This window comes from Bombina bombina, chromosome 7 (genome assembly GCF_027579735.1).
Source record: "Bombina bombina isolate aBomBom1 chromosome 7, aBomBom1.pri, whole genome shotgun sequence".
NCBI lineage: Eukaryota > Metazoa > Chordata > Amphibia > Anura > Bombinatoridae > Bombina > Bombina bombina.
Window position 1 is genome coordinate 196123033 of NC_069505.1, and position 23986 is coordinate 196147018.

At 40.5% G+C, this 23986-nt stretch overlaps 1 protein-coding gene across 1 annotated transcript in view; it reads right to left on the reverse strand.

Moving 5' to 3' along the window:
- The window catches only part of ELF5 (E74 like ETS transcription factor 5), an 85684-nt gene extending 66154 nt beyond the window's left edge, over positions 1-19530 (reverse strand). The window contains exon 1 of the mRNA XM_053688931.1: positions 19457-19530. The gene's annotated coding sequence lies outside the window, so the exon portion shown is untranslated. The remainder of the gene's footprint in view (positions 1-19456) is intronic.
- Positions 19531-23986: the final 4456 nt, after the last annotated feature.

The window sequence follows — 23986 nt, forward strand, 5'->3', positions numbered from 1 at the left end:
CTATCTAATTCAACATTCACAGTGGAAGGCTCAGTAACAAGTTACTGAACAGGGCAGAGACTACTCAACTCTGCCAAATTAACAGAGCTTGGCAAAGGGAAAGCAATCATAAATCAATATCATTATAGGTGGGTAGCTGCGCAAATCGTTTGTATACTATGCGAAGGTCTGAACACATACTAGTACTAAACATGTTAGGATTCGTGAGTCTGTAGGTATGCTCTAGGCGACCTAGGGCTGCTCTTGTCAAATAAAAATGGATAAATAAATAAAATAAATACATACTAAATCTAACTATAGCGGGCATCAGGGCATCCATGTTACTCTTCTTACCAATCTAAATGGGTCTGAACATCATTATATGGATATGGCAAACCTGCAGAACATTATATATAGTTATATATCGTTTAAACAATCGAACTAGTTAACATATAAGCATAAATATTTAGATTCTGCTGTAGCATGCACACCAGTATTCAAAGGCATGTTGTCTAACAAATAATAATTGAAACCCCACTAGTTAACCCTTCTATACAAGAAAGCTTTAGGGTATGGTAATAGGTAGATTATAGTAGATGAACAGGATACTTAAAACATAGGCAATTTCTTCAAGATAAACACAATCATGTAATAGATTATCAGACATAGAGTCTTCATTAATCTGGCGGCAAGATGAGGGGCACAGCACTGCGTCCAACCACACGGAAGTGAAAAATTAGTAAGAGAGCCTCAGTAGTAAGGCTACTGCGCAGTAAGCAGTGTAGTCAGGACCCCACTACCGTGCACCACACATCCTGAAATAAACTCTCAGACTCATCCTACTCCTACTTTTGCTAAACCTATTGCATACAAGTCATCCAAATAAACCCCTGTGGATGGGGTTCTCATGCAGTTTTGTGCACTTAACAGTTCAGCGTGAATTGACTGATACGGTATGTCCAGTATCCTTTTAGTCCCAGACATTCCTGGTCCCTTAAGTCTGCTTTGTCTTTTAAACAACAGAGACCTCTTGTGCATAAGTCTCTTTGTGGACCTCCGGTGGTTCAGCTGCTGTAATGGTCGCTTTGTAGTTACGGTACTAGAGGGCCTCCGCGCTAGGGCGATCACTTCAGTGTGCACTCGGCTGCTACTTAGCTCACTTTGAATAGGCCGCCTTTTCGCCGCAATCATTCTGTGAGGTAAGACTTCAGCTGTGGCATGGGAGGTTGCGCCTTCGGTATCGCAGTGCTTATCTTGTAGTGGTTCCGTGTATCGCTGACCTTTAAGTATTAACTCGATGCGTTGCTCTAGCCTGTTGTAGTGAGACCGCAGTAGCTCCGCCAGAGCGTCCCACGTCAGGCTATAGGTCCGGGCCATAGTTAACCGATAGGCTTAGAAGGCGGTTCACGGCAGAGTGATAGCCAAGTATGCTCTCTGGGCTTCCCTTTTCACTCTGTGCACGGCCCCTTAACCCAGGTAGCCGGGGGGGAGACGTCAGGCTCATGCGAATAGGCCGCAGCCTTCTGAGTCTTAAGTTAGAAGGACTTTTAATGTGGCTAAAGATGTGCTCCTGTTACTCGCCTTAAGCTCATGCTTCTTATAGGAGAGATCACCGCTGTAACTAAAGTCCATAGACAGTAAAATCAGCCCATCAAAAAAAAATTCTTAAGGAGCTGCAAATTGTGCGTCCTTCCATGATAGTTGCTTGGCCACGCCCCCTGGAAATACTTTTCTAAATAAATTTACAAGCAATATAAAAAACGCTACTGTGCCTTTAAAAAGCACAAAAAGCTGTCACAGTTGAAATAACATTGAACCAAATTAGTTATAGCAACCAATTTTTCACAGTAAATGTATTAAGTTAGCAAAGGATTGCACCCACTAGCAAATGGATGATTAACCCCTTAATACCCAAAAAACGGATAACAATTTAATAATTAACGTTTTTATCACAGTCAAAACACACTGTCACAGGTCTGCTGTGACTGATTACCTCCCTCAAAATGAATTTTGGAGACCCCTGAGCCTTCTAGAGACGTCCTGGATCATGGAGGATGAAGTAGGCAGATTGTGACTGAATTTTTTCTGCGCAAAAAAGCGCTAAAATAGGCCCCTCCCACTCATATTACAACAGTGGGGAAGCTCAGTTAACTGTTTCTATGCAGAAAACCATGTGGTAAAAATCATGCCCCAATAAGTTTTATCACCAAGTACCTCACAAAAAACGATTAACATGCCAGTAAACGTTTTGAACATACATTTTAAAAGTAATGAAGCGTTATTAATAAGCCTGCTACCAGTCGCTTTTACTGCAGTTAAGGCTCATACATTACTTCAGTATTAACAGTATTTTCAGAGTCAATTCCATTCCTTAGAAAAATACATTCAGTGTACACACACTCATCAGCCTAATACCAGTCGCTATCACTGCATTTAAGGCTGAACTTACGTTACATTGGTATCAGCAGTATTTTCTCAGTCAATTCCATTCCTCAGAAAAATAATTTACTGCACATACCTCGTTTGCAGGGGGGCCCTGCATGCTATTCCCCTTTTCTGAAGTTACCCCACTCCTCAGATGAGAACAGCCAGTGGATCTTAGTTACGTCTGCTAAGATCATAGAAAACGCAGGCAGATTCTTCTTCTAATGCTGCCTGAGAACAAACAGCACACTCCGGTGCCATTTAAAATAACAAACTTTTGATTGAAGAAATAAACTTAGTTAAAAAACACCACAGACCTCTCACAACGACCTAACTTTAGTTAGGTTGCAAGAGAATGACTGAATATGACATGTGAGGGGAGGAGCTATATAGCAGCTCTGCTTGGGTGATCCTCTTGCAACTTCCTGTTGGGGAAGAGATATATTCCATAAGTAATGGATGACCCGTGGACTGACTACACTTAACAAGAGAAAGAGCTGGTTACTTTAGGGCAATGGCTCGCAAAAAGCCCTTTTAAGGGCTGGCAATAGAGCTGTTTACTTTGGGGCAATGCCACGCAAAAAGCCCTTTTCAGGGCTATTTGTAGGGTTAGATTTAGGTTTAGTGGTAGGGATATTTTAGTATTTTAGGGGTTAATTAATTTAATATAGGTGGCGGCGGTATAGGGGGATTAGATTAGGGGTTAATAATTTAATATAGGTGGCGGCAGTGTAAGGGGGTCAGATTAGGGGTTATTATAGTTTAAATAGGTGGCGGCGGGGTAGGGGGCTCACATTAGGGGGTAATATAGTTAAAATAGGTAGCGGCGGGTAGGGGGCTCACATTAGGGGGTAATATAGTTAAAATAGGTAGCGGTGGGGTAGGGGGCACACATTAGGGGGTAATATAGTTAAAATAGGTAGCGGCGGGGTAGGAAGCTCACATTAGGGGGTAATATAGTTAAAATAGGTAGCGGCGGTGTAGGGGGCTCACATTAGGGGGTAATATAGTTAAAATAGGTAGCGGTGGTGTAGGGGGCTCATATTAGGGGTAATATAGTTAAAATAGGTAGCGGCAGGGTAGGGGGCTCACATTAGGGGGTAATATAGTTAAAATAGGTAGCGGCGGGGTAGAGGGCTCACATTAGGGGGTAATATAGTTAAAATAAGTAGCGGCGGGGTAGGGGGCAAACATTAGGGGGTAATATAGTTAAAATAGGTAGCGGCGGTGTAGGGGGCTCACATTAGGGGGTAATATAGTTAAAATAGGTAGCGGCTGTGTAGGGGGTTCACATTAGGGGGTAATATGGTTAAAATAGGTAGCGGCGGGGTAGGGGGCTCACATTAGGGGGTAATATAGATAATGTAGCTGGCAGCGGGGTCTGGGAGCAGCGGTTTAGGGGTTAATAACTTTATTAGGTGCGGTGGTTTAGGGGTTAATACATTTATTATTAAGAGAGTGAGGGGGGATAGCGGATAGAGGGGTATACATGTCGGGCTATGTTGGGAGGCGCGTTAGACAGTACGGGAGATTTAATACTTTAGTCAGTTTTTGTAGGCGCAGGCAGTTTCTAAAGTGCCGCAAGTCACTGGCGACTCCAGAAATTTGTACTTACGCAGATTTCTGGACATCGCTAGTTTGTCAGACTTACGGCACTTTAGCATCTGACGGCGCCGTATATAAGATAGCTCGAGTTGCGAGCTGAAACTACGGGCGGCGCAGGTTTCCACGCTTGCGCCGAAACCTGCGCCGTATATCGGATCGCACCCTTGGTGAGTACATTGAAGTGGATATTAATTAGACTGCACAACCCCACATAATACTTAGAGTCACTCGATAAACTGCTTACGGCCACATAACTCTCACCTTGATCATCGATATGGTGGCCTGGGAATCTTTGGCCTGCACGTTAGCTAATTAACTCCTTCACTGAATTAGGCCTCAGATACATTGCATTGGGGTGTGTGAAGTGTTAGGCTCTGACATTGGGATATAAACTGTCTCTAATAAGAAGCACCTGCCTTATACCCTGTTCTCTCAGAAAATCTTTTGGGGATTAATTTGAACATACTGAGCCTCAGTACTGTGTGGCTACCTCCCTCACTCTTATACAACCACAACCTATTCTCATGAGAGTAGACCTATATTTTCGCAAAATCTTATCCACTCATACTGACATGCTGAGTCATAAATTAAAAGCTGCTGAAAAAAAAACACGCCAACTGATAGACTCGCAGATGGACATATCTCCACATTCTGATCAACAAACACCCCAACTTGGGGATCACTCATCTCTAATGCAAGAATTGAAATCTTTCTTCCTGCCCAGAATAGACTCTTTGCAGGCGGACATGGACAGTGAGGTCAGGCAGTTCTCTACACGCCTTTAAGCAGCAGAGGGTCACATTTCGGAAGTGGAGGATAAACAATCCAGCGCTTATATTTCAATCAAACAGATTGTAAAGCAGAACCAATACCTCCTAGACCGTGTTGAGGACCTAGAGAATAGGAGCCGCCGCAACAATCTGTGCATAGTGGGGGTGCCTGAATCGGTCGGAGGTAAAGCACTCATGGAATTCGCAGCTGTCACTTTCCCTAAACTCTTGGGGATATCCTCGGATCACCTCCCAATTGTTGTAGAGCGTGCTCACAGAGTGGGCCCAGACATCCTACCAAATGACAGAAGTAAACCAAGGCAAGTGATCTTCAAATGCCTGAATTTTCAGGAAAAAGTTTTCCTCCTCCAAGCCTACAGAACACAGAAAACGGTTGAATATGACTCCGGCCGCCTCCTACTTTTTCAAGATTATTCGATGGAGGTTACTAAGAGAAGGAAATATTTCGCCCCACTCTGCTCAAAGTTGCATGAACAGGGCCGTCAAGTGGCCCTCTTGTACCCTGCTAAGCTTCGGCTGGCAACCCCTGCAGGCCCAAAATACTTTCACTCACCACAAGCCTTGAAGGCATATCTCACCACAGAAACCAAGAACCAACAATCACCCAAGGCAGGCAATAGAGATTTGGGCTGATCCCAGCGACAGATCTAGAGGCTGAGGCTTTCATCTGGAAAAGATATGTATACTGTATTTGTTCACTTTGGGCATATTCTCCCTAGGGATTTGAGACTGACACTCACCTGGGTGTGGATTCCGGGGGACCTATTGCCTCAAAGTGGCTTTGTAGTTTTATTTGTTATAGATTTGTTGATGTTTATATTTGTTTCAACAATGCTACAATCCCGTCTCCAAGGTGATGTATGTCTATTTTAGTCTGCTGGTACCCCTCAACAAAGGGAAAATGTTTCAACGCAACTGGTTATATTTGTTAACATTGATGTTTGGTTTTATAGTTTTATTTTATTTTAGTTCTGTCTATAATTTTCTCAGCAACACTGTATTCTCGCTTCCAATGCTATGTATTTCTTTATGTATCCTACTTATACCCTGTAAAAAAGGGGAAAATGTCTTTTTTTTTTTGCCTAAACTGCTGCTAAATATGTTAGCTTATAGGAAACTACAGTTCCCTCTGCATAGTATAGTAAAATGACCAGCCCTGAATAGACCTAACTATGACAGCCCAATTTGGGCACATTCAATAACCACGTTTAGCTACTATAACTGGCTATCCCTTCTGCTTAAAAATCACATAGAGGAGTAGATCATTTGACTTATAAACATCTACGTATATGTTTCTATGAAGTTTATAAACCCAATACTCGCTGTTGTCCACTACCTCTTTGATGGCCCCTCTAGCGCAGGATGGGCGGGGAATAATTGATACATGATTAAGAGCCTGTTTAGGCTTGAAACGTTGTAATTTCTACTCAGGACCCTATATGAAATAAAGGTCTTTTAAAGAAATTGGAGGTTGGAATATTCTTTATACAGGGAATAATTAAAAGGATAACAAGGTTTATGAATGTATTGCTTAACACCTTTTCTTTGCAGGTGCTGGTCCCCTGTGACTTAAATACTCGAAGTGAGATTTATTTTTTATTTTTTTTCCTTCTCCCCCGCCCTCTCGGCCCCCTAATTATATCTAGCTATGGTACTTAAATTACTTTCCTGGAATGTGGGTGGTATCAATTCCCCCATAAAGCGCGAATCTATCTTAACCCACCTGCGCAGATTTAAAGCTGACATAGCCTTTTTACAGGAAACGCATTTAGAGGATGGGGAACATGAAAAACTGAGACATGATTGGGTGGGTAGGGTACTATATTTGTCGTATAATTCCTCTAGCAGAGGACTAGCAATATTGCAGGCTGAGGTACATAACACTGTTGTTGATCCGGAGGGCAGATTTCTTATAGCACAAATTTCTATTGACACAATCAACTATACACTGTGCAATATATATGCGCCCAACCTTAAAACAATGACCTTCTGGGATACCCTAACACAAGATTTAATCCCATTTGTAGGCTCTAACCTGGTGATTGGAGGTGATTTTAATTTATCCCTGCAGCCTCTTCTAGATAGGACCTGAGTGCAGGAAGTTCCCTCAGCAAAACAGTTACAAAATTATAGGGGGAGATTTGAAAATAGAATGTTCGACCTGTTAACTAATTCATTGGCCGTGGTGGATATCTGGCGTAGGAGATGCCCTGAGAGTAGGGATTATACTTGTTTGTCCAAAGCTAACTCCTCACTATCCCGTATTGATCTTTTCTAGTAGTAGACGCTCTTATTATGCAAACCATCCATGACATAGTGATTTCAGACCACGCCCCGATAGAGATTACCCTAGGAGATTTCCATTGACGTCCTGGCAGGAATTGCCTGTGATTCCCCTCGTATCTGGTCACCTCTGAACCATTTCAGAAAACACTCACACACGTATGGAATGACTATTACACAGACAATCTAGTACACTTGGATAACCCTCAGCTGTTTTGGGAGACTGCCAAGGCAGTACTCACGGGACATATCATATCCTACGTAGCAGATCTTAAACGTAAAACCCAACATACCTACAATTCATTACAGAACACAGTGTGTCAAACCTACTTGGCCTACTGCACATATAAAACACGTACCTTGTATGATTCGTATATTGCGGCCAAACTGGAGCTATACACCTTTGTCAGGCAAAAGACAGCAGCTGGTCTCCTAAAGACTGCAAGTAAATTCTACCATTTTGGAAATAAGGCAGGTAGACTTTTAGCTACTCTAGTAAAAACCCACTGTACTAAGAAAGATATAGCAGCACTTAGATTTAAGGGAAAAACCTATACTTCACCCGCAGACCTTGCACACTGCATGATGACTTACTATGCACACTTGTATACCAGCCAACCACCAGCAGACCCAAACGCACATATACATTTTTGGAATTCCATTTCCTTACCAAGACTCTCTACAGAGCAATTGGAAGCCCTGAATACCCCTATTTCCCCCAAGGAGATTCAATTTACCATCAAATCCCTTTTATTAGGGAAGACACCAGGCCCAGACGGCCTTCCAGTGGAATTTTTCAGACTCCTATCCCCCCAAGTATCCCCCATCCTTTCGAGGGTTTATAATGCGGTTTTCCTAGAAGATACGCTTCCCTCTAGTTCATTTGTTTCAGCACATATCACTTTAATCCCCAAACCTGGAAAGGATCACTTCCTCCCAGAACCATACCGCTCAATCTCCCTGTTAAACACTGATTATAAGATCCTCATGAAAATTCTTGCTAACAGACTTAAAAAATGTATTCCCTCTTTGCTGCATCCCGATCAAACGGGATTTGTGGCGGGTAGAACATCCGTAGTTAATATTCGTAAGGTCCTTCATGCCGTCAATCACTTCTGGTCATTTACGGGGGTTCAACGAAAAGATGAGAATCAGGAGGCCTTCCTGTTGTCACTAGACGCAGAGAAGGCCTTCAACAGAGTGGAGTGGCCACATTTATTTAATACCCTTAGACAATTCTAATACGAAGGTCCATTTCTCAATTTTTTAGGCAAAATGTATTCCTCCCCCACTGCACATATTCTGGTAAACAGACTTCTTTCCCCCTCCTTCAATCTGCAGAGGGGCACCTGTTAGGGATGCCCACTATCTCCCCAGCTCTTTGACTTAGCTCTGGAGCCTCTTTCCCTTAAGTTGAAGCAAACATATCCGGGAATGTCTCTGAATGACCAGGTGCTACACATGGCTTTGTATGCAGATGACATGCTTCTTTTTATTACAAATCCCTCCATACATACCCCTAAGATTATAGACATATTAAATATCTTTGGAGACTTTACGGATACAAAATTAATATGAGCAAATCTGAAATCCTCTGGCTAACTGATCTCAAATCCGATAAATCCCAATTCCCTTTTACCGTTCAGCCCAACACTCTGACATACTTGGGAATTGAACTGCATCGAAACCCAAACAAAATATATGAACTTAACATTACGAAACGATGTACTCATTTACAATCTCAATTAAAGACCTGGACTAAACTTCCTATTGGCTTATCTGGTCACATTAACCTAGTAAAAATGTCTATTCTACCTAAATTATTATACCCGTTATTGATGCTGCCCTTCCTCCTTACCAAAGGAGATTTAAGAATGACTAACAAGGCAATACAGTCGTTCATCTGGAGGGATAAGAAAACTCGTATTGCGGCCTCAAAATTGCAACAACCCTACCTCAGTGGTGGCTTGGCGCTTCCAAATTTAAAGTGGTACAACTGGGCAGCGTTAATACGCCTAACACTGGACTGGCAACTTCGTACTGCACACTTTACTGATCCCTCCTTGGAGGAATCTATTGTAAAGCCTCACTCTTTAGCGTATTTACCTTACATCCCTCTTCGGGAACTTCCGCCAGAACTCAAACACAACTTAATGTATAAAGACATAATAAAGGCTTGGTGGTTGGCTCTGGGTTACTTGGGTGGGAAGTTCCCATCTCCGAAATACTTCCCTCTGACGGGTAATAGAGATTTTCCTGCGGGGACTGAGACAACATTATTTCAATTATGGAAATCTGTGGGCATTGACTCTGTTGGCGCTTTACTGAACCCATTATTGCACACCGTCAGGACATTCCAAGACCTGAGGAGTAGGTTTGACTTACCCAACACCCATTTTTATGCATACCTACAGTGTAGACACTATGGCCTAGATTTAGAGTTCGGCGGTAGCCGTCAAAACCAGCGTTAGAGGCTCCTAACGCTGGTTTTGGGCGCCCGCTGGTATTTGGAGTCAGTGATTAAAGGGTCTAACGCTCACTTTTCAGCCGCGACTTTTCCATACCGCAGATCCCCCTACGCCATTTGCGTAGCCTATCTTTTCAATGGGATCTTTGTAACGCTGGTATTTAGAGTCGTTTCTGCAGTGAGCGTTAGAGCTCTAACGACAAGATTCCAGCCGCCTGAAAATAGCAGGAGTTAAGAGCTTTCTGGCTAACGCCGGTTTATAAAGCTCTTAACTACTGTACCCTAAAGTACACTAACACCCATAAACTACCTATGTACCCCTAAACCGAGGTCCCCCCACATCGCCGCCACTCGATTAAAATTTTTAACCCCTAATCTGCCGACCGCCACCTACGTTATACTTATGTACCCCTAATCTGCTGCCCCTAACACCGCCGACCCCTGTATTATATCTATTAACCCCTAACTTGCCCCCCACAACGTCGCCGCAAGCTACTTAAAATAATTAACCCCTAATCTTCCGACCGCAAATCGCCGCCACCTACGTTATCCCTATGTACCCCTAATCTGCTACCCCTAACATCGCCGACCCCTATGTTATATTTATTAACCCCTAATCTGCCCCCCACAACGTCGCCGACACCTACCTACACTTATTAACCCCTAATCTGCCGAGCGGACCTGAGCGCTACTATAATAAAGTTATTAACCCCTAATCCGCCTCACTAACCCTATCATAAATAGTATTAACCCCTAATCTGCCCTCCCTAACATCGCCGACACCTACCTTCAATTATTAACCCCTAATCTGCCGACCGGAGCTCACCGCTATTCTAATAAATGTATTAACCCCTAAAGCTAAGTCTAACCCTAACACTAACACCCCCCTAAGTTAAATATAATTTTTATCTAACGAAATAAATTAACTCTTATTAAATAAATAATTCCTATTTAAAGCTAAATACTTACCTGTAAAATAAATCCTAATATAGCTACAATATAAATTATAATTATATTATAGCTATTTTAGGATTAATATTTATTTTACAGGCAACTTTGTAATTATTTTAACCAGGTACAATAGCTATTAAATAGTTAAGAACTATTTAATAGTTACCTAGTTAAAATAATTACAAATTTACCTGTAAAATAAATCCTAACCTAAGATATAATTAAACCTAACACTACCCTATCAATAAAATAATTAAATAAACTACCTACAATTACCTACAATTAACCTAACACTACACTATCAATAAATTAATTAAACACAATTGCTACAAATAAATAAAATTAAATAAACTATCTAAAGTACAAAAAATAAAAAAGAACTAAGTTACAGAAAATAATAAAATATTTACAAACATAAGAAAAATATTACAACAATTTTAAACTAATTACACCTACTCTAAGCCCCCTAATAAAATAACAAAGCCCCCCAAAATAAAAAATTCCCTACCCTATTCTAAAATACAAATATTACAAGCTCTTTTACCTTACCAGCCCTGAACAGGGCCCTTTGCGGGGCATGCCCCAAGAATTTCAGCTCTTTTGCCTGTAAAAAAAAACATACAATACCCCCCCCCCAACATTACAACCCACCACCCACATACCCCTAATCTAACCCAAACCCCCCTTAAATAAACCTAACACTACCCCCCTGATGATCTTCCTACCTTGTCTTCACCATGCCAGGTTCACCGATCCGTCCTGGCTCCAAGATCTTCATCCACCCCAAGCGGGGGCTAGACATCCACTGAAGAAGTCCAGAAGAGGGTCCAAAGTCTTCCTCCTATCCGGCAAGAAGAGGACATCCGGACCGGCAAACATCTTCTCCAAGCGGCATCTTCTATCTTCTTCCATCCGATGACGACCGGCTCCATCTTGAAGACCTCCAGCGCGGATCCATCCTCTTCTTCCGACGACTAGACGACGAATGACGGTTCCTTTAAGGGACGTCATCCAAGATGGCGTCCCTCGAATTCCGATTGGCTGATAGGATTCTATCAGCCAATCGGAATTAAGGTAGGAATTTTCTGATTGGCTGATGGAATCAGCCAATCAGAATATAGTTCAATCCGATTGGCTGATCCAATCAGCCAATCAGATTGAGCTCGCATTCTATTGGCTGATCGGAACAGCCAATAGAATGCGAGCTCAATCTGATTGGCTGATTGGATCAGCCAATCGGATTGAACTATATTCTGATTGGCTGATTCCATCAGCCAATCAGAAAATTCCTACCTTAATTCCGATTGGCTGATAGAATCCTATCAGCCAATCGGAATTCGAGGGACGCCATCTTGGATGACGTCCCTTAAAGGAACCGTCATTCGTCGTCTAGTCGTCGGAAGAAGAGGATGGATCCGCGCTGGAGGTCTTCAAGATGGAGCCGGTCGTCATCGGATGGAAGAAGATAGAAGATGCCGCTTGGAGAAGATGTTTGCCGGTCCGGATGTCCTCTTCTTGCCGGATAGGAGGAAGACTTTGGACCCTCTTCTGGACTTCTTCAGTGGATGTCTAGCCCCCGCTTGGGGTGGATGAAGATCTTGGAGCCAGGACGGATCGGTGAACCTGGCATGGTGAAGACAAGGTAGGAAGATCATCAGGGGGGTAGTGTTAGGTTTATTTAAGGGGGGTTTGGGTTAGATTAGGGGTATGTGGGTGGTGGGTTGTAATGTTGGGGGGGGGGTATTGTATGTTTTTTTTTACAGGCAAAAGAGCTGAAATTCTTGGGGCATGCCCCGCAAAGGGCCCTGTTCAGGGCTGGTAAGGTAAAAGAGCTTGTAATATTTGTATTTTAGAATAGGGTAGGGAATTTTTTATTTTGGGGGGCTTTGTTATTTTATTAGGGGGCTTAGAGTAGGTGTAATTAGTTTAAAATTGTTGTAATATTTTTCTTATGTTTGTAAATATTTTATTATTTTCTGTAACTTAGTTCTTTTTTATTTTTTGTACTTTAGATAGTTTATTTAATTTTATTTATTTGTAGCAATTGTGTTTAATTAATTTATTGATAGTGTAGTGTTAGGTTAATTGTAGGTAATTGTAGGTAGTTTATTTAATTATTTTATTGATAGGGTAGTGTTAGGTTTAATTATATCTTAGGTTAGGATTTATTTTACAGGTAAATTTGTAATTATTTTAACTAGGTAACTATTAAATAGTTCTTAACTATTTAATAGCTATTGTACCTGGTTAAAATAATTACAAAGTTGCCTGTAAAATAAATATTAATCCTAAAATAGCTATAATATAATTATAATTTATATTGTAGCTATATTAGGATTTATTTTACAGGTAAGTATTTAGCTTTAAATAGGAATTATTTATTTAATAAGAGTTAATTTATTTCGTTAGATAAAAATTATATTTAACTTAGGGGGGTGTTAGTGTTAGGGTTAGACTTAGCTTTAGGGGTTAATACATTTATTAGAATAGCGGTGAGCTCCGGTCGGCAGATTAGGGGTTAATAATTGAAGGTAGGTGTCGGCGATGTTAGGGAGGGCAGATTAGGGGTTAATACTATTTATGATAGGGTTAGTGAGGCGGATTAGGGGTTAATAACTTTATTATAGTAGCGCTCAGGTCCGCTCGGCAGATTAGGGGTTAATAAGTGTAGGTAGGTGTCGGCGACGTTGTGGGGGGCAGATTAGGGGTTAATAAATATAACATAGGGGTCGGCGATGTTAGGGCAGCAGATTAGGGGTACATAGGGATAACGTAGGTGGCGGCGGTTTACGGAGCGGCAGATTAGGGGTTAAAAGTGTAATGCAGGGGTCAGCGATAGCGGGGGCGGCAGATTAGGGGTTAATAAGTGTAAGGTTAGGGGTGTTTAGACTCGGGGTACATGTTAGGGTGTTAGGTGCAGACGTAGGAAGTGTTTCCCCATAGGAAACAATGGGGCTGCGTTAGGAGCTGAACGCTGCTTTTTTGCAGGTGTTAGGTTTTTTTTCAGCTCAAACAGCCCCATTGTTTCCTATGGGAGAATCGTGCACGAGCACGTTTTTGATGCCGGCCGCGTCCGTAAGCAACTCTGGTATCGAGAGTTGCATTTGCGGTAAAAATGCTCTACGCTCCTTTTTTGGAGCCTAACGCAGCATTTGTTTGAACTCTCGATACCAGAGTTAAATTTATGGTGCGGCCAGAAAAAAACCCGCGGAGCGTTAACAGCCCTTTTACCGCCGAACTCTAAATCTAGGCCCAAGTAAATACCCTAATATCCCAAGATCCTGGTTTCTGGGATCTTTTCCCTTTCGCTATCATACATATAGCCTTTAAATTGGGTCAATTTTCCTTATCCTCCGATATATCAGAGACTGCTCAGGCACACTGTGGAAACTACTATGGCCAACATCATGACTAGGATGAGAAATGAAGGTATGACTGACATTACCACTGACGACATTAAAAACAGTCTGCTTATGACAAAAAAGGCTAGCATGGCGGTTCCACATAGAGAAATGCAAATTAGAGTACTTCATGGTGACTACATCACTCCGGCACACTTAGCGCACTGGAATTCTTCACATCCAAATCGATGTATCAAGTGTAGTTTACCCAAGCCCACAATTGGCCATTATTTTTTCAACTGCCCATTTGTCAAACGCTTCTGGGGACAGGTACGATATTGGATCAAAATCACATTTCATTTTAACATAGTCCTTGATTTGAAGGCAGTTCTTTTATTTATGTGGGAGGGGAGTAATAGTACCAAGCACTCTATCCTTATACTCTGCATCATTTTGGCCCGTCAGTATATCTTGGCCCTCTGGATCACCAACAAACCCCCCCCCCCCTTGTTATCTCAGTTTAAACAAAGGCTATTCAAGCAACTTTTTATAGAACAACTTGATACCAAACTAGACATAAAACGCAGACTTAAATTATTCCTTAAGAAGTGGCAGTGTCTTATAAACACTCTCCCCTCTCCTCTACAATGCTATATCTTACATCCATTCTCACAGCATGAGTTATTCTTGGAAATGTCCCTTAGGGGAGACTGGAACGCTTTAGACTTTAAACGCAAAAGAACCGCACAGCCATATGGGTGGGAGGAAGTGTTGATTGAGAACTAGTAACAGTATCGTGCAGCTGAAGTAGGGGCCGGAGGGGCGGAGGGAGACCCCCTCTCCCCCTTTTTTTTTCTTTTCTTTTTTTCTTCATTCCTTCTTTGTTGCTGGACTTAATTAGTTGTTTAATAAGGTTGTAGGTTTAAGTAAATTTTTATTTGAAAAATGTGAAAATGAAAGGTGATTTTTGGAATCTCACAGGACTCTATTTGCTTACTAATCTATCAACGGAACCCGACTTCTGCCTGGAAAAGGCTACGCACTTAAAGACTTACAACTTTTGATATTTCCTTATATGTATATGTATGACCCCTGTGCGGGCCATTTATTTCTGACGTATTTGCATAATTGTAATGCTTTCAATTTTCCTGTGAACCCAAATAATAAAAAGAATTTGAAAAAAAAAAAAAATCCACATATGAAATATAAAAATGTTTAATTTCCTGTAGTTGTAACAAAAACATTGTACAGAACATAAGTGTTTGTGTAATCCAAAATAAAAATGTTTAATTTACTGTTGGTGCATTTTCCTAGCATTACCCTCCTAGCATTACCCGGGTACAGTCCAATGTATGATTGTATTAGCTTTATCCAGAAGCGTTTGGGTAACCCTAGGATTACCTGGGTAAAGCCCAAAGTATGATCTTACATTGGGCTTTACCCACAGCCACTGGGTAATCCTAGGATTACCTGGATTTCTGGCTTTACCCATAACATATATATATACAATGGATATAAAAAGTCTACACACCCCAGTTAAAATGTCAGGTTTCTGTGATGTAAAAAAATGAGACAAAGATAAATAATTTTAGTACTTTTTCCACCTTTAATGTGACCTATAAACTGTACAACTCAATTGAAAAACAAACTGAAATCTTTTAGGTGGAGGGAAGTAAACAAAAAACTAAAATAATGTGGTTGCATAAGTACTTTGTTGAAGCACCTTTTGATTTTATTATAGCACTCAGTTTTTTGGGGTATGAGTCAATCAGCATGGCACATCTTAACTTGGCAAGATTTGCCCACTCTTCTTTGCAAAAACACTCAAAAGCTGTCAGATTTCGAGGGCATCTCCTGTGCACAGCCCTCTTCAGATCACCCCACAGATTTTTTTATCTGAATTCTGGTCTGGACTCTGGCTGGGCCATTCAAAAACTTTAATCTTTTTCTGGTGAAGCCATTCCTTTGTTGATTTGGATGTATACTTTGGGTCGTTGTTATGCTGAAAGATGAAGTTCCTCTTCATGTTCAGCTTTCTGGTAGAAGCCTGAACGTTTTGTGCCAATATTGACTGGTATTTGGAACTGTTCATAATTCCCTCTACCTTGACTAAGGCCTCTTTTGGAATTTTTGCCAAAAAGTTCAACCTTGGTTTCATCAGACCATAAAGCCTTTTCCCACATGCTTTTAGGAGACTTCAGATGTGTTTTTGCAAAATTCAGCCAGGCTTGGATGTTTTTCTTCGTAAGAAAAGGCTTTTGTATTGCCCCTCTACCCCATAGCCCGACATATGAAGAATATGGGAGATTGTTGTCACATGTACCACACAGCCAGTACTTGCTAGATATTCCTGCAGATCCTTTAATGTTGCTGTAGGCCTCTTGGCAGCCTCCCAGACCAGTTTTCTTCTCATCTTTTCATCAATTTTGGAGGGACGTCCAGTTCTTGGTAATCTCACATATTTTCTCCACTTGATGATGACTGTCTTCACTGTGTTCCATGGTATATCTAATGCCTTGGAAATTCTTTTGTACCCTTCTCATGACTGATACCTTTTAACCAGTGACGTGCAGTGACATCAGAGGCTGGTGAGCCAGTGGCAGGATACGCCTTCATTCTTTAGATATCATTTGTTGAAGAAATAGCAATGCACATGGGTGAGCCAATCACATGAGGTATCTATGTACAGCTACCAATCAGCAGCTACTGAGCATATTTAGATATGATTTTCAACAAAGGACATCAAAAGAATGAAGAAAATTAGATATTAGATATAAATTGGAAAGTTATTTAAATTTGCATATGGGTTTCATATGGGTTTCATGTCCCTTTAAATGGTGTCTTGGAAAACTGGTCAACTTAGTAAACATCTGATTTTAGTCTAAAAGGATTGTAACAGAAACTCTTGCCAGATAACACAATGCTTGCTCTGATTATGAGATCTAGAAATCCATGCCCATTAAAATATGTTTAAAACATAATTTTTACTTTAATGCTGCAAATTATGCTTATAGATTCTTTCATTACATAAGGGATGAGAGTCAGAGGGGGAGGAAGAGAGACAGAGAGAGAAAGAGACCATGGGGGAGAACAACACATAAGGAGAGAGATGGCTAGATATATAGAGAGAGACACACACACACACACACACACAAGGGGGGAAGAGAGGGACCACTGCATTTTAAGTAATAAAACAGCAGAGCTACAGAGAGTTCATAAAATTAGTCTATAATTTAGTGTGAAGTACAGAGGCAAGCTGCTAAGTTAGTGGGTGTAAAGTTTGAGTAAACAAAATACAAAAACGACCCTGCTGTAAAAGAGTAAACAAACACTAAACCACATTCATTAAATTATCTTTTTCACTAACAGAATCCCTTTCAGTAAAATCTTACTTTAATAAGATGTGGTTGAAACACTGCTCTCTGTGCCTCTTTTCCTGCTCTGTAAGGATTCAGGAAGTGACAGTGGCACATTCCACTGCACTTAGAGGGGAAGAACAGAACTCTCTTTTTCACTTTAGCAAAGCTAGCAGGTTCACAGGACAGCAACAAAATATATGAAATTTGTTTTTTTCCGTTTTTGTTTTGATTTATATGATTTAACATCCAGCCCCAACCCTATGTTCCACTTACTAATGCCTCTCGTTGGATTGGTTCAGTCCACATAGGACTGCCTCAAATAAGCAGTTAATGGGCCATGCAATGATCTTAACCACTTGCATCCAGTAGGTGGCGCAGCATGTTGTGTAATGGTGGGCAGACCTGCTTGTGCCTCTCCATTGCACAACATATAGCTGTGAGAAAAAAAAATGCTGGGAAAAAAAAATTACAATTTTTTTTTTAAAGCCAATAAAAAAAAAAATATATTTTTGCCCATATGAGAGGTGAAGTACTGCCTCACCTGCCTCTAGTGACTGCACATCACTGCTTTTAACAATGAGATCCATCTGATGCTTTAGAAGCTCTTTGTGGACCATGGCTTTTGCTGTAGGATGCGACTAATAAAATGTCAGGAAAGACCTACTAGAACAGCTGAACTTTATTTGGGGTTAATCAGAGGCATTTTAAGTTATGGCAGGTGTACTGACTCTTGTTTAACATGATTTTGAATGTGATTGCTTAATTCTGAACACAGCTACATCCCCAGTTATAAGAGGGTGTGTACAACTATGCAACCACATTATTTCAGTTTTTTTGTTTACTTCCCCCCACCTAAAATATTTCAGTTTGTTTTTCAATTGAGTTGTACAGATTAAAGGTCACATTAAAGGTGGAAAAAGTTCTGAAATGTTTTATCTTTGTCTCATTTTTTTACAGATCAGATTTACAGTTCGGATTTTTGCGCTAGTCTGGTTACTGCTTATGCAAAATATTTTTTTTTTAACTTTTAATACAAGCACAATCTGACTAGAGCAAAAAGCTTAACTCTAGCGGAGTTTTCATGATTGCGAAAATGCAATATACCGCGCCCCTTGTAATCTAGCCCTTTATACCTTTTACATCTCCGGAAAACACATTCATTCCTTTTTAAAGTAACATTTCTTGGCAGTTTATAACAGAGGTTTTGTACACGCTCAGTTCACAAACACAATAATTGAGTTTATAAAATTATACAAATATAAGGAAAGTGCATTTGATAAGAGAAGTAAATTGTGTTTAAAATCATGTGATCCTTCTGAATCATGAATGTTTAATTTGACTGTTCTTTTAACTTTTGTTTTGTGCAAAACAAACTGACATTAACCATCCACACAGGATAACATTAGGAAGCAACATCACTAAATAGATATAGACGTTACCTGATCAATCAATTACAGTTAACCCATTAATAATAAGTACTTTTACACTAATAACACAACAAACACACATGCTCACTGAACCCATACTGTTCAAACCCCTGAAAGACACACACACGTATTTCTATGGTTTTGTAGCACACAGGTCACCATATATAAAGATCTAAAAGTGATGAATCAATATATAGGCCCTTCACTTGTGATGTGATCGCTAAACTCCTGCAGTCGCCAATTTCTCTGTCCCTATTCCTGCACTTATGGTTTTAGGTAAGAAATTCAGGAGATTAGCAACAAAGATAACAGTTTTGTGTTGTTTTTGGATGTTACTAATTTAACCTTCAGGGTTATTAACAAGCATTTTAGGAATGTGATCACTGTAAAAACACACAGACCGTACCAGCTGACTTCCAGAAATTGTTATCTACCAAACACAAGTGAAAGATTGTGATCAGCCATTTAATTAGCAGCCTCTTCTTCAGAGACGGTCAATGAAAATCACACAACACGCCTGTTTCTTACAGTTTTTGTCTGTACTAACGTTAAGAAAAGCTTAGGAAACAAATCCCTCACTTGGCAAATGGTGATATTACTTGTGAACTCTGGGCTGGAGCCCTGGTCACTGAGCTGCACCAAGCATGGAGGTTAATGATATTCCTGCTAAACAAGTACATAGGATATGTGATAACATTAGGAGCATACTCCTCATACTGTTAGTGAGCCTGGAAGGAATCCCTGGTTAACCCTTCACTGCCTGTGTCCTGTTGTTAGACCCCTGGCACTGAGGAAGATGCTGACAAGACACAAACAGACAGATGCTCACCTTACAGAAGCTGTTGCTAGCTGCTCCCTGGTAACAAAAAGTAAGTGTGCTGTGTGGTGATCGCAGCAGCCTCTGGCCAGGATGATTAACTGATACAGGTTAGGGCTGTTCTGCCTGTTTAGATACACACCCTCCTGTGTGTCAGGCACAACAGGTAGTTGCTGCATCTAATGGTCCATATTGTGTGTCCAGAGCATCCCATACATATTGTGATGGTGAGAGTATGAGAGGCTGTGTCACTTATTTCCTCTGCAGGAGCATGACACAGTCACTGAACATATAGATTCCCTGAGAAACCCAAAGCCAAAATGTAATTAAAAACCCACAGCCTGGGAAGTATCTTACTGGTATAATGTTATTTATAACCCATAGCCTGAGAAGTATCTTATTGGTACAATGCTTTTTTATAACTTACAGCCTGAGAAGTATCTTATTGGTACAATGTTGTTTATAGCCCACAGCCTGAGAAGTATCTTACTAGTACAATGTTGTTTATAACCCACAGCCTGAGAAGTATCTTACTGGTACAATGTTGTTTATAGCCCACAGCCTGAGAAGTATCTTACTAGTACAATGTTGTTTATAACTTACAGCCTGAGAAGTATCTTACTGGTACAATGTTGTTTATAACCCACAGCCTGTGAAGTATCTTACTGGTACTATGTTGTTTATAACTTACAGCCTGAGAAGTATCTTACTGGTACAATGTTGTTTATAACCCACAGCCTGTGAAGTATCTTACTGGTACAATGTTGTTTATAACTTACAGACTGAGAAGTAGCTTACTAGTACAATGTTGTTTATAACCCACAGCCTGAGAAGTATCTTACTGGTACAATGTTGTTTATAACCCACAGCCTGTGAAGTATCTTACTGGTACAATGTTGTTTATAACTTACAGCCTGAGAAGTATCTTATTGATACAATGATTTTTATAACCCACAGCCTGAGAAGTATCTTACTGGTACAATGTTGTTTATAACCCATAGCCTGAGAAGTATCTTACTGGTACAAAGTTGTTAATAACTTACAGCCTGAGAAGTATTTTACTGGTACAATGTTGTTTATAACCTACAGCCATTCAATCAGTTAAAGGGATAGGAAAGTCAAAATTAAACTTGCATGATTCCAATAGAGCATGTAATTTTAAGACACTTTTAAAGTCACTTCTCCTTTCAAATGTGCTTTGTTCTCTTGGTATCCCTTGTTGAAAAAGAATATGCACATATCCTACACTAGTGGGAGCTGCCGCTAATTGGTGCCTGCACATGTTTTGTCTATTGTGATTGGCTGACTAGATGTGTTCACCTTGCTGCCAGTAGTGCAATGTTGTTCCATCAGCAAAGGATAACAAGGGAATAAAGCAAATTTGATAATGGAAGTAAATTTGAAAGTTGTTTAAAATATGTTTTATCCAAATCACGAAAGAACATTTTGGTGTTTCCTATTCCTTTAAGATGCCAAATCCATTTAAAGAGAAAACCAAATTCAAGATAAGTTGCAAACACAGAACTTTAAGAAACAGGGGTAACACAAGGAGACCCTCGTGGAAGCAACAGCTAGGCAGCCTACATGAAGGTAAAATGGCAGATAATTAGTTCATTAACAATGATGACACCTAAAGTGTCTGAGGCAGTTTTGTTTTTTTACTTAAAAAATAACATTATAATAAATCAGTATCAGTTCCTGCTGATGCTACTAGCTCTAGGTACTTCATACTAATGCTCACTGGCTGATAAGTACATTGTACTCATGCTCACTAGCTGATAGGTACATCCTACTAATGCTCACTAGCTGATAGGTACATCATACTGATGTTCACTAGCTGATAAGTACATCATACTCATGCTCACTAGCTGATAGGTACTTCCTACTGATGTTCACTAGCTGATAAGTACATCATACTCATGCTCACTAGCTGATAGGTACTTCCTACTGAAGCTCACTAACTGATAGGTACTTCTTACTAATGCTCACTAGCTGATAGATACTTCCTACTGAAGCTCACTAGCTGATAGGTACTTCCTATTAATGCTCACTGGCTGATAAGTACATTGTACTAATGCTCACTAGCTGATAGGTACTTCCTACTAATGCTCGTTGGCTGATAGGTACTTCTTACTAATGCTCGCTGGCTGATAGGTATACTTCCTACTAATGCTCGCTGGCTGATAGGTACTTCTTACTAATGCTCACTGGCTAATAGGTACTTCCTACTGAAGCTCACTGACTGATAGGTACTTCCTACTGAAGCTCACTGGCTGATAGGTACTTCATATTGAAGCTTGCTGGCTGATAGGTACTTCCTATTGAAGCTCACTGGCTAATAAGTACTTCATACTGAAGCTCACTGGCTGATAGGTACTTCATACTGTAGCTCACTGGCTGATAGGTACTTCATACTGAAGCTCACTGGCTGATAGGTACTTCATACTGTAGCTCACTGGCTGATAGGTACTTCATACTGAAGCTCACTGGCTGATAGGTACTTCATACTGTAGCTCACTGGCTGATAGGTACTTCATACTGAAGCTCACTGGCTGATAGGTACTTCATACTGAAGCTCAATGGCTGATAGGTACTTCCTACTAATGCTCACTGGCTGATAGGTAATTCCTACTGAAGCTCACTGGCTGATAGGTACTTCATACTAAAGTTTGTTGGCTGATAGGTACTTCCTATTGAAGCTCACTGGCGGATAGGTACTTCATACTGAAGCTCACTGGCTGATAGGTACTTCATACTGAAGCTTGCTGGCTATAAAAGGGGTACCTTGCGTTTACTATTCAGTGTGCAGCTGGAGACTGCATGAAGAGGACCTCCGCGTTTAAAATCTGAAGAGGACCACCAACGTTGCCGCTGTCATTGCCGCCGCCACTGGGATGAAGTTACAAGATGGACCGCGACCGGGATGAAGATGGAAAAAGATGGACCCGTGATGAAGATGGATGAAGATGGAGCGCCATCGGGATGAAGATGGAGCGCCGCCCATCATCATCAGTGAGTACCAGCATTGGGGTTAGAGTTAGGATTTTTTGTTATTTTTTGGGGTGTTTTTTTTTTAGATAAGATTTTTTTTTTTAAATTTGGGCAGCAAAAGAGCTGAATGCCCTTCTAAGGGCAATGCCCATCCAAATGCCCTTTTCGGGCAATGGGTAGTTTAGGATTTTTTTAGTTAGGTTTATTTTATTTTGGGGGGTTGTAATGTTAGGGGGTTAATGTGGGTTTTTAAGTAAAAGAGCTGATCGCTTTAGGGCAATGCCCTACAAAAAGGCCCTTTTAATGGCTATTGGTAGTTTATTTTTAGAATAGAGTTTTTTTTATTTTGGGGTGTTTTTTTTTAAGGGGTATTAGAATAGGATTAATATTTATTTTATTTTTGGTGATTTTTTGTAATGGTAGAATTTGTTATTTTTCAGTAATGGTATTTTTTTTTTTTAAAGGTAATATTAAGTTTTTATTTAATTTTACAGGCAAGTTTTTTTTTATTTTAAGGTAGTTTAGGGGTATTTTAATTTGGGTTAAGTTAGGGGGTTTAGATGTTTATAACTTTGTGTTGTAGGGGGATGGCAGTTTAGGGGTTAACAGTTTTATTTAGTGTTTGCAATGTGGCGGGATGGCGGTTTAGGGCTTGATAGTTTAGATAGTTTGTGAGGTGGGAGGATGGCGGTTTAGGGGTTAATAGTTTCTTTAGATAGTTTGCGATGTGGGGGGATGGCGGTTTAGGGCTTGACAGTTTATTTAGTGTTTGCGATGTGGGGGGTGGCGGTTTAGGGGTTAATAGTGTAGTATATGGGTGTAAGTGTATTTTGTTATGTATTTTTGCTGTTTTGTGCAACTTTTTATTTTCGGATCCCAGTTTACCACAGCTCTTAAATCGCAATAAGGATTGAAGGGGAAAAGGTGATTGAGCTAGAGCAGTGTTTTTCAACCAGTGTGCCGTGGCACACTAGTGTGCCGTGAGAGATCCTCAGGTGTGCCGCGGCAGACTGACAACAGTGCGGGGGTGTCCCTCTTTCAAATTTTGAAATATTGGGAGGTGTGTGACAGGCTCATCAGGCATCATTTACAACCATGACATTGACATTCATTCACAGACAATCATTATGAGGAGGCATGGCAAGACAGAACAGTACAGTGTGTATGTGTGTATATATATATATATATATATATATATATATATACAGATGGCCCTCGTTTTACAACGGTTCAATTTACACCGTTTCAGAATAACAACCTTTTTTCCCAGTCATGTGACTGCTATTGAAAAGCATTGAGAAGCAGTGAATTTATTAAAATAGCCAGAAGGTGGATCAAAGCCAAGCAAGCTGAAATTAATCATTTAACCAGACCTGAGGTATCGAGCAGATTTCAAAGGAACAAGATCTTCCTGTCTATAACTCAGTCCAGATTGGAATGCATAGAAAGAACTGTTTGCAGAAAAATGCAAGTGAAGTCTGTGTTGTGTGATTATTTTATTAGGTTTATAATGCTGTTTAGCAAATGTTTTTGTTCATTTAACTTAGTTTA